A 12,872-nucleotide genomic window follows, 5' to 3' on the forward strand; every position below is an offset into this window, starting at 1 on the left:
CTCCCAGTCCCACGCCCTCCGCGCGGCCGGCAGTGTCCAGGACTGGCGGGCACAATAGCTGTGAGGATGCAGTGACCCCTGGTGGGTCCTCTTGTCCGTGCACAGGCAGCGGGGGCTGAGCTGCGAATGAGGCAGAACGGCTCTGGCCTTCGGAGCAGGTGCAATCTGTGCTCTCCAGCTGGGAACCAGCAGCGAGTTGATTCGAGTCGTAACTAGAGGAGACACAGGGGAGCATGCGGAGCCGGGTTGAGGGTAGGCTTCCCAGAAAATTTCTCTACTCTATATTGAATATTAGAAAGAGCAAGAGCTTTGGCATCAGACATAGTTTTGCGTTCCCTGTTCTACCACTTAGTAGCTAGGTAGCCAAGCTAAAAAAAATTTTGGTTAAAACCAAAAAGCTGGCACCTGCAGCACAGTGGAATGAAAATGAACAATTTGCAACTTTGGAGTGAATTTCCTCCCATAGTGCTTTGCCACAAAGAACCTTCTGCAGGAAGCCTTTGCCCCTGCTATAGCAGTCTCATCTAAACATGAATGAGCACAACGCCCAAGTGTGATATAAACCTACCATGTTTGATATGAACTTTACCTAAAACTATGAATCAAACCTATTTTATCTTACAAGCTTTCTGTGAAATGAAAGCAGGTTTTGAATTTCTAATCAAATTCTGTGCCCAACTTTGGGTTGTATTGTCTAAGTTTTGCAGTACACGATCTAACACATTATTCTGGGTTTAATATCTTTACTGTGGAGGCTTTTCTGTAATATAATACCCCTGACACAAATTATCAAATGGGATCGAAAGATTTCATAATAGATTTTCATTCTTTATCATAATGTTCAGTAGAGCCACCTATGCTTGGAAAAACAAAAGATAAGACCCAAGTGTAATAATTTGTTTCCCAGTTCTGAGTTTGGCTGCCACCCGTTTTATGTCTTTTGATTTGAGTTGTTTTGTTTTACCTCCAATGGTGATGGAAAGGCTGGGGGTTTGGGGTGAGGCAGCAATTCAGTTCCAAGCTCTTTACAAGGGAAAGTACCAAGCCAAGAAGTCCTATACATATGACCACCTTTTCTTTTTCATTTCTTTATCACAGACTGGAGAAAATAAACAATCTATTTAATACAAAATTGGAGTTTCCTAGATATAATAGGAAGATTCTACAGGTTGTTTAAAAAAAAATCACTCAAGATATAATTGGCATGAAATAAATTGCATATATTTAAAGTTTACAATTTGATAAATTTTTATATGTGTATGTAACCATGGAGCCACCACAGTCAAGCTAGCAAACATATCCATCACCCATAAAGTTTCCTCCTGTACCTTTGTTATCTCTCCTTCTGACTCCTCACCACACCTCCCCTCCCAGGCAATCACAGATTTACTTTTTGTCACTGTAGATTATCTGCATTTTCTACAGTTTTATATAAATGGAATCATGGTGTCAACTCTTTTATGTCTGATTGGTTTCACTTAGCATAATTATTTTGAGATTTATGAATAGTTCATCCATTTGTATTGCTCAGTAGTATTTCTTTATACGTACATACCACAATTTGAATATCTATTAATTTGCGTGGTTTCTAATTTTTTACTATTACAAATAGTACAAATTTTAAAAATTCTTCTCTGAGGATTGTACTAGTAAGCTCGGGCTACTTTAACAAAATGGTATAGTCAAGTGGCTTAAATGCCTGCGGCCATGCCACCCTGAACAAGCCCGATCACGTCTGATCTTGGAAGGTAAGCAGGGTCGGGCATGGTTAGTACTTGGATGGGAGACCACCTAGGAAGATCAGGTGCTTGCTGTAGGCATAAAAAATAAAAATAATAATAAAAATAAAAATAAGGGATTGTAAGCTGACAAGGTCCTTGCAATCTGTGAGGTGAACCAAGGATTGCCTCGCCTAAGAAAATAAACAAATAAAAGATGGCTTAAACAACAGACACTTATTTTCTCACAGTTCTGGAGGCTGGAAGTCCAAGATCAGGGTGCCAGCATAGTCACTTTCTAGTGAGACCTCTCTTCCTGGCTTATAGGCAACTACTATCCCACCGTGTGCTCACATGACCTCTTCTTTGTTCCAAGATGTGGGTTCTGTGGTGTCTCTTCTCATAAGGACACTAAACTTTTTGTATCAAGGCCCCACTCTTACCACTTCATGTAACCTCGATTACCTCCTTATAGGCCCTGTCTCCACATACAGTCACGTCGAGGGGTAGAGCATTTATTTATTTATTTATGAAATAAAGAGTGGAATAATTAGAAGATATACAAGTGGAAAATAAGCACATGAAAATATGCTGGATATCATTAGTCATTAGGGGAATGAGTATTAAAATCACCATAAGATAGAATTGCAGACCTAGCAGAATGGCTGCCATACCTAGTTATCATACCACCATACTAAGTGTTGGTGAGGATGAAGAACAATTTGGATTCTCATGCACTGCTGGTGGGAATGTAAGATGATATGAGCAGTTTCTTAAAAAGTTGAACATACACCTTCCACAGGATTTTGGAGGAAGACTTTCTCTGCCTATCCAGAGAAACGAATTCACAAGATACTATTCAAACGCATCGCTCCCCACCCCCAGGAAAAATCGTATAGTTTTTCAACATGTGCATAACATAATATAGTCTTTTTAAAGCCTGTGTGAAAGCCTTTGATCTCTTTTCAGAGATTTTTTAGAAAAATATTTTCTTTGGTCAAGATGACATTTTGTCATAATAACCCTATGTAGATGAGTCAAATGACAAACAAATTTAGAGTAGATATAATTTTATGGAAATATGTAGACCATCTGTGAAGGACTATAGGAATCCTCATTCTGGAAGAAGCGTTTTGACTTCACATAAAACAGGCCCCACCCCTTGCTGAAACATGTGCTTCAAAATGTTTTAAAGCACCGTATTCTTTTTTAGGGAGATGTATTTAAACAATCATGTCCTCTGTCATCTTTTATATTTTTGCATTTTCCAAACTTTAGAAAGTTAACTATAATTCGAGACAAGAAAAAACACCTTGAAAACATTGACTGTAAACAAGTAATAACTTAATTACTTAAATACCCAAGGGCAGTGCAGTAAAATCACCTGAAAGACTTGTTAAAACATAGATTGCTGGCCCCACCCCCAGAGTTTCTGGCAGCCTGCAGGGGAGCCTGAGAATTTGCATTTATAACAAGTTCCTAGGTGATGCTTATTCTGCTTGTTTGCAACCACACTTTGAGAAGCACTGCTCTAGAAATTATCTTTACAAAAATAATAAAAATTTCCCTAATTACCTATGAATAATTGTTTAAAGGGGAGGCGTGTTCTTTACTAGTAGCTTTCCTGTTACTTGCCTCATTCATCATTAGCTCATTAATGCCTGTCAAGGAAGAGTATTGAAGACCCTGCCAAGTAGATTACATCAGAAAGAGTAGTTTTTAAAGAAGGGAAATATCCTTGTTTTAGTGTCATCATATTCCTGCCTAGTCTCTTCAGACACCTTACGCATTTTTCTTTCTAATATAGGATATGCCCAGACACATCCAAGTTTTAAGACCATTCTGCCTTCTGACTCACTTCAAATATATGTCATTAACCAGCTATCCTCTCTTCTAAGTACTGAGGACTCAGATCCCATTTATTGAAATGCCTCAAGGGTGTTACCCATATTTCAAGGGAAGTCATCTCCCAGACAGCAACCTAAGCTGTTTCTTCATTCTTGTGATCTCCATGTAAATGTTCTTTGGAGTTTACTGAGAATTCTCATTTTGCACAGTTTGTAATCCTAGTTGGTGAATGCACTGATATGGTTTGTATTTGGTAGAAATGGTTTAGAACTTTGACTTTTGAAGTACACTAGTATCCACTTCTCTGGTCAAATGTAAACTGGCAAAAAATGGGGATAGTGGAGCAAGATGATAAGTCTAGTCCCTTTGGAGACATTTTTTGAGTTTCTTAACAAATCAACATCTTCTGCCTATTCGATTTGATTAAGATTGGCCAGAGTGGGTAAAATGGCTATTTGGATACATAATTGGTAGAACTGTAAATTGTTTCAGGCTTTCTGGAGTGCAAACTGTCATAGATACAATAATTTAAATATGCATACACTTTGAGCCAGAAATTCAATATCAAGGAATTTATCTTTATCCAATAATAGACACAGATGTATGTAAAAAGATATTTACTATAGCATGTTTATAATATTAAAGCTTTTTAAATAACCCAAGTGTCCAGTAATAGGGAGTTGTTACATTAACTCTAGAGTATGCATGGAATAGAAGACCCAACAACTGTTAGTAAAAGATGAGATGGATGTGTATACACTGACATGGAAAGTTATCCCAAGTAAGCAATGAGATGAAAAAAAAAAATCAGCTTACATAATAGTGCAAACAAAAAGGTCCATTTATATTTGTTTTTAAAAGGAAGTTTGAATTTTTTACAATGAGCATGAATGAATTAAAAAATGAAAATGGATTTTTATATTAAACAAAAGAATGCTGTCAAATTTCTGGCTAATGAAGTTGACCTTCATTTAAAAATAAATTTCTTTTCTAGACTCGAACCAGGATTTTAACGTATTGACTCATTTACCTGGTTCCTATCAAAGAATGAGGAAATTAGCTTTTAGTTATGCTGCAATTATTTTGATTTTAAGTTAGACTAGCCATATAACCTTAAAGAAGTCCCATCATCCCTCTGTGCCTCAGCATGCTCGTCTATAAAATAAAAGACCTAGGACTTGTATTCTGGTGCCTCTAGATCTTCACACCCAGCATGCTGCTTTCTTCTGAAAACAACACATTGCTCTTCCTGTAAAGGTGATGTTTCCAGAAAGAGCAACCCAGTGTAACATCTGGCAGAGTAGATGACCTCTGAACTCATGTCCAGCCTTCTGATTCTGACATTAAGAAGTTGCCAAGAAAAACTGAAAACAGTCATTTCATGGGTGGTTGGTGGACAGGACTAGAATGGAGACATTTTACTGTATTCCTTTTCGTACATTTAGAATTTTGTATACTGTTATTCTGTACACGTTACCTGTCATTACAAAAATAAATATTTTAAAATCATTTTTAAAAGACAAAGTATAGTTTATGATCCTGTCTTTTTAAATGCACACGCATAGAGTAAGGACTGGATTCATGTATGTCAAAATATTAACAGCGAGTATCTCTTTGTGGTAGAACTGTGAGTGAATTTTGTTTCCTATGATTTTATTTAATTTTATAAATCTTCTTTCATGAATATTATTCCTGTGGCCTGGTAAATCTTTTTATTTTAAGCATTAATCTTAAAATTTTAAAAATGTAAAGAAAAGAACAAAAGGAGGCCAAATGACCATATCAAAACAAAGGGAAAAGGAGTTGCCACAAAATCTCTCTTGGCAACCATGTCACCTGACACAGACAGATGCGCAAGTGCTTGGCCTGTGACTCGCTGACTTTCAGCCTCTGAATCCTCATGTCCTCTCATTATTAGCTGTTTTCTCAGCTTAAAGCCTGTCTGTCTCTTCCCCACATCTCTCATCTGTTGCCCCATTTTCATCTTGGTAGGTCCCACCTGCTGCTCAGGTGTGCACTTGTCTCTTCTCCAGGAAGCTACCATGACTCTTAGGTCTGGGTTGGTTTCTAATCCAATCTGCATTACCACCACCCACTTCCTAGACTGTACTTCCTGAAATCAGGACCGTGCTTGACTTGTTCTTATTGTAGCTCAAGTGCCTGTCACAGTGCTTGGCAGACAGTAGACTCTCAAAAAAATGTGTGTTGAATGAATGAGATCGTATATGCAAGCTTCACTTCTGGCATGCTACATGCACTCTTTTTTTTTTTAGCATCTTCAACTGGATTCTAGCGTGATTCCCTTCTAGAAAATTCTGACTTCACCAGCTATCCATCTTCTTAACCAAAAGCAACTTTTGTTGATGGGATAACTTTGCCCTGAGGCTTCCCAATGCCCTGTGTATTACTGAGTTTTGTGGTTGGCACTTAGATCTCAGAAGTTTTGTGAGATAGTCCCTTATTTTCTGTAGAAATTAACTTTGATGAGCAATTAGAACAAATGTAATTACTTGAAAGCTTCTTTGTGTAAACTTACAGACTAGAGTTCATACTATATTGAATAAATAATAATGCTATTAGAGGCACCATATGAGCTGATATCTAAAATGATAAAAGGGTTGCAATAATCTGTTCCTTTGGAAGGCCTGATTGAGTTGCCCAAAATGAGGAGCGATCTCTAATAATTCATTTAATCTGAGTTTAAAGTATGTTTTATTGATATTATGATTGTAGTTGTTGGTGGTGGTGATATTCCAAAACAGTGGCAAGTAATAAAACTACTTAGAACCTGTAACATGTGAAATCTGGAAGGAATTTTAATGATCATCTTAATCCCACCCATTAATTATCTTACATATGAAGGTTTTGAGACACAAAGAGATGAAGTGTTTAGCTGTTGGCAGAGTTTGGTTAAACAGTAGGACTCCTCCCCTTAAGTCTTAATTTAATTCTCCACTACATGTAACATAACCCCACCCAAAATTCTAGGAAAATGTGAAATTCATTTAAGCTTTGTTGTATATAGATATAACGTATATGTAAGAAGTGTATATTTTAGTCCAGGTTGTAGATAAGATAAAGCAATATTTATGAGGGGTATATACCTAACCATAATCAAATTACTGCATTCTGTTGAATCTAAGAAGACACAGATCACATTAATAACTTAAGAAAGAAATAAAAACTGCCAATTAATTGTTAATTAGGATCAGGTTTATCCTACTCCGTTCTGCTAAACTAATTGACAATGTTAATAATCTCTCCATATTTATACCATGTTCATTGGTAAATGTAAGTGAAGGACACAGACACAAAAGTTTTCATGTAACAGATGTATATAAGAAAGAATGCATGTATATAATTTTTTTGTAGATCAAATATCAGGATACTTTGAAAACCCAACTTAACCAACCTTTGATATAGAGTTTATTGCCTCACTGAACTACAAATTCCAAGCAGCATCCAAGGACTGGCTCTGATTCTCTGTGTCCTGTCACCTCTCCAACGTCCGTGTATTGGTCTTGAACTTAGCCTTGCTTCTCCTGAAGCAATCAGATGCTGGAGTACTTCCAGGACTCACATCTGCTGTCCACACCACACAGAGCAAAGGGAGCCAACTGCTGGAGCTTTCTTAGTTGGAGGCACAGGGTTCACTCTGATGGACCAGCTTGAGTCACAAGCAGTTCAGTGAAACATTAGGAACCAAGATTCCAGAGCTAACTTGTGTGAGTTCCAAATCCAACCAAGCTCACTGTTTACCAGCTTTGCACCTCAGAACGACACCGATGGGGTTATACTAGCACCTGCCTCATGAGGATGTTGTGAGGATTAAATGAAATAAGGCAGTGTTTAAAATAGTGCCTGGCACTTTGTAAACAGTATGAAAATATTGTTGTTGATGATGATGTCATCCATCCCTGAAGAAATCACCATGGCTAGGGAGACTACTGAACAGTTTAGCCTAGGTCAAAAGGCACCTCTAGAGTGATAGGCAGAATTTGTTTCTCTGGAGTCACATGGGGTTCACTAATAGGGGAACTGAGAAGGACTAACTAGGCAATTAAGACATAGAATGCAGGTAGGAGTAGCCAACAGACATCCACTACGCAAGTCATGGTTTAAATACAGAGTTTAATAAATCACATTCTAAAACGAAGACCGTTTAAATAATCATCTTTGACAAATCTTGTATCTTTGACAAATACACATTTTTATGTACTGTTTCCATAACAATATATAACATATGTTATATATTTTAAAAATGCTCTCCAGACTCCGACCATCTACTGCATAGGCTTAGCATTGAACAAATTGGACCTGGTCTCTTCCCTCAAGGTGTCTGCAGTCCTATAGAATGATAGTTCTTAGCAAGTGTTAACCTTCCTTTAGCTAGATCACTATTTTATAAAAAAAGAAGTGCAAATAGGACCCTAGAAAATCAATATGTGATTTTTTTTGGCTGAGTAGATTATTTTTGACTACATATTGTAATTATGAATATATTCTATATATCTGTGTCCCCTGTTAGACTGTGAGCTGCTTGAGGGCAGAGGCGGCCCCCTATTCATTTGGTTTTTTCTTTTTTTCATTTGTAACACCAAAAATAATGCCTAGTACATAGGTACCCACAGCTTTTAATTAATTAATTTAGTCAAAACTTCAGAGAAGTAGTATGAGTGGCTGGAGTGGGTAAGAGTTAGGTAGGAAGAGGCGGTTCCTAAGTATTTATCCAAAAGATAGTTCTGATTTTGCAATTTATGATAACTAGAGGTTAAAGCTTATCTTCCCATTATCTATATATCAAAGCAAAATGTAGCATATAATCTACCTCTGAAATCAAACCCCAATTTTTATCTGGGCATTTTCCCCAAATTCCCTGGCCAGTAGGTATGGCCACGTGGCTTACTTAGACCTAGTCAATGAGATTTAAGTGTTAAATTTAAATGGTACTTCCTGGGAGTCTTTTAAAAGTCTTCCTAAAAGTCTTTAAAAGGAAGAAAGGAGACAAATAACATTTTTGTCCTCCTTCCTTGTAGCTGGAATTTCAATGTGATGGCCGGAGTGTAAACAGCCATCTAAAGACAATGGCAGGGGAACAAAAAAGGAGCTTGAGCCCTGCAAGCATGGCAGCCCCACCAGCCTTGGGCATCTCTGGGCTTCTTCATGTCCACCTGTTCAAACCCCTGTTTGTATTTTGGGGTTTGCTTGTTGTTTGTTTGTTTTTTGTTATAGGTGACTAAATATAATCCTGATTGAAACTCACACTTATCTTTTAACTGTATAAAACAGCAAGGAGCCATATAAACAACCTAAATTTTTTTTAAGGACCACTTGCTTACGTGCTATATGCCGCTTCTTTGAAATAAGTTTTGTCTATTATGGAATGAAAATATTTAATTCCTCTGATTCCGGGTATTTAATGTTAGTATATTCCTTTTCTTTGAAAATTTATAACTCAGACTTCTTAATTCAGGAAGAACTAGAGGGAAAAAAGGAATTTCTTCCCCTGCAAAAGTCCCCACGGTTAACTCCAACAATAGCCTGTCCTGTCCTTGCCCTTCCTTTGGCAACTCTGGGCTTGGGAAACAGAAATGGGGGACAGAAAACAAAGTTAGGATGAGGGGATACTCCAGAGTGATTTGTTGTTACTCAGAAGCCATTGTTATTAACTTTTAAAAATCTTCAGCCCTTTTCTCCAGGTCCTGTTATATAATTAACCTCACTTGAGCTTCTACACCCATGACAAAGGCAGGACCAGTGTTATCATCTTTGTTGTGAAGTTGAGTAAACTGGGGCTTAGAGAGGTAAGGTGACTTCCCCAGCAGGTAGTGTTTTGGGAAAAGGGGGGTCTGTTCCACTATATGCTGTAGTTACCCACACACTCATGAGTCTGATCTAATAGAGTAATTTCTTAAGTAAAGGTGAAGTAAAACAAAGATACACTTATCCTCCTCAGTCTGATTTAACAAAAGTTCCTATGGGACCATCTGAGGTTAGACAGTCAATAGTCATTCTTTTTTTTTTTTTTTTTAATTTCAAATTTTACAAGCTGCCTTTGGTGGAAGAACTAGGGGATTAAGGCACAAGCAGGAGAGCCTTACTGATATTTCAATCTCTTTCTAGACTGTGCTCCTGAATGACCAAGGCTCCTGCTTGCTGGGCTGGTAGACTCCCCTGACTGATCCTACCTGCCAGCACACTTCATCTGGCTCCTCAGCAAACATATGGTGCCAGGGTCAATATTTACCTTCATTTAACATGTACAGTACATCTATTTATTTATTCGGTAGACAGGCTTCACAGAGCAAAATCCTTTTGTTCTCTACATGGATTACTAAATATCAGAGCCATGGAAAATAACTTCCAGACAAGACCATCCAACCCTTATTGTGCAATGTTTGCATACAATTGCTTCTCCTATGAGAGGAAAAAAGAATATATACACTCATATGTGTATATATACATATACACATACACACACACATATGTATATATACACATACACAAATATACACATTGAGAATATATTATTTTTATGTGTAATATATATGTTTGAGGCTATATTATTGACTATATGTATTATTTAGAAAACATTATATAGTATTCTTTTTAATTTAGGCATATAGCATGTCAATCTGTTGTTGGTATTTTTGCTACCTTTGAGAAGCTTTTACAAACAAAAGACTATTCAGGATCTTTTTTTTAAATAATTAATGTATCAAACTTAAAAATGAAAAATCTAGGTCTTGAGCTTTTAGTTCACTTATAAATATTATTCTGTTCATAAAACTAACAAATTTTAATAATCACTTTTAAGGAAGCTTTGATTACTATGTTATATTAACAGTAATTAATAACTTAGTAACTAATTAACTTATTTAATAAAAAATACCCTCAAACATTTTAAACTGTACTTATACATTTTATTCTCACCTTAAGTATTTCAATTATCTAAAGAACAAGCAAAATCTTTTTAAGAACCTAAATTACTCTTATAGATGGATGTTAAGCATAGTTTTAATATTTTTTTAAGATTTCTAGCTCTGTTTGTAAGAAATTTTTATATTCTCTGACTTATAGTCAGAAGTTTAAATTAATTATTCAATTATAAATTCATCTTGGAAGCAAGACTGCTTGTGTAGTCTAATCGGCTCCATTCCCTTAAATATTACAAATACTTAAAGTACACAGGTCCTTTAACACAAAAATTATTGATTTTCTGGGTTTGCCTCTATACTTAATTCTAAATCTTCCTGAGAGTGAAGGGTGCTTAAAAACTGAAGGAACAATGTCATGCCAAATAACTTTGGGGTTACTGTCTCAATGTGCTAATATTTCACTGAGATCACAGATATTAAATAAGATGTGAGGTTAAGGGTTAGAAATACCAAGCACCATCTTCCTCCCAACCCTTGTGGTTTGGCCAAGCTTCTTATAACAATCACTGTGTCAAATGACCCAAGTGACTGGATTTATCTCTCCTGACCCCACACGGTACTGGGCTCTAAGCATTGGATGTGCTAAAAGTCTTTTCTCCCTCTTCTGCTGTCTCCACTCATGGCACTTGAACCATAACTTGGAAGAAAGCTCCTTTCTCCCCTTTAATTCACAACCTTTCCAAACAATCGCTAGCTTCCTATTTTACCTACAGCCTCCGAAATCACCCTCAGATCTGCCCCACTTCTTCTCCACAGCAGTTGCCCGAATTCAGGCTTTATCATTATTTTCTCTGGTTACTCAATAGCTCCCACCAGTATCCTCTGTTTCAGGGGCTCTGTCATAACACTCCTCCTTCAGTCGTGATGATAACTACTCCACCACCACCGTCCACTACCACTGCCATTTACGAATGCCTTCTGCACACCAGACAGCAAGCTAGATGCTCTCACTGTGTTATCCCCTTGACTTTCGCTAGACCCCTGCCTGAGACAAATTATTAGCCTCATTTTAAGATGAGTAAACTGAGGCTTGGGGAGGTTAGGTAACCTTTTCAAGGTCATGAAGTTAGTGTGGAGGTAAATCAGGACTTAAATCCAACACTTAGCAGTTTCCCAAAATAGCCTTGTCTCTCTCTTCCCCACCTATAGCAGTCTTACTATTTTTCTAGACTATATTCATGGATCGTTTCTTCTGAGATGATGCCCACTCCTGATCCTCATCTGATTGAGATATCTCTGCCTTGGTTTCCATAGCACTTCGTGCATTCCTTTATCAGAGCACCAAGCATACTTGACTATATATGATTCACTTCTTTACCTTTCCAGCCCCAAGGAAAATGCCTGATACACTGATAAATAAACAGGAGTGAGGATGGGAATGGGAGGAAGCAAGCAAACAGCTCCTCGTTGAGACTCAAGCACAGATTTTAGAGGCCAAAATACTCCATCACTTACTAGCCCAGTGACCTTGGGCAAGTCATTTATTCTCTCTGATTTACCTCAGTGACTAAATGAGAATAATAATTCCACTTGCTGGGTTGTTGTGAGAATAGAATTAAAATCTACAAAAAATACTAGGCACTGCTTGACAGATAATAAATAATAGCTGCCATTATGAAATTGATATGGTTATTGACCACCAAAGAAGGTGTTGTTTCTGAGTAGGTAATGTGAATCAAGTAGGTAATATGAAAGTAGAGTATCTTACAGGCAAGAGCCTGGCCTCTCTGGGGACCAGCAATAAATCTGTGATTTCAGAATCTGCTTCTTGTCTCTAGACAGCTTCCTTTCAACCCAATCAGAGGATGCTAAAAGTCTCTTCTTTTCTATGGTTCATTTTAATTGAAATCCACAGACATTTCCTGAGCTCCCACTGTGTGCCAGATACAGAACCTTGTAGAAGATACACTGTTGAGGACAGGCCTCTACCCTCCATGAGTCGGTTCTAATTCTCCCAAGGAAAGGACTAACTGACATACACTCAGTGTAGGCGGGGGTGAGGGCCATTACTGGCCCCAGTGGAGGTGGGAACATGCAAAGAGGTGAAGAAAAGAAACAATCAGTGAAATCGGATGGACAGTTCATCAGCTCAGGGCAAATTTGGGTTGCAGAAAGGCCAAAACAGCTGCAGTATTAAAAAAATGAGATTGCAGAGACCAAGCTAGAGACCTGTTAACATGTAAACTTTCTGTGTCTGGGTGCCAGGGATTGATGTAACTGAATTAAAGACCTCGATTACACCCAGATTTTACTGCTCTGTACATTGAGTGACTTCTGTGTGGGGCAGGAATCTGATTGTGATGGAACTTGAATCTCTGTTCTACTTTACTCTCTCTAAACAACTTTTCGTAGATTATTTAATTGGCTT

At 37.5% G+C, this 12,872-nt stretch overlaps 1 pseudogene; it reads left to right on the plus strand.

Moving 5' to 3' along the window:
• The first annotated feature begins 1,697 nt into the window (after positions 1-1,697).
• On the plus strand, positions 1,698-1,820 carry LOC112480811 (annotated as a pseudogene).
• The last annotated feature ends 11,052 nt before the right edge of the window (positions 1,821-12,872 follow it).

The sequence above is a fragment of the Pteropus alecto genome, unplaced genomic scaffold (assembly GCF_000325575.1).
Source record: "Pteropus alecto unplaced genomic scaffold, ASM32557v1 scaffold20, whole genome shotgun sequence".
Lineage (NCBI taxonomy): Eukaryota > Metazoa > Chordata > Mammalia > Chiroptera > Pteropodidae > Pteropus > Pteropus alecto.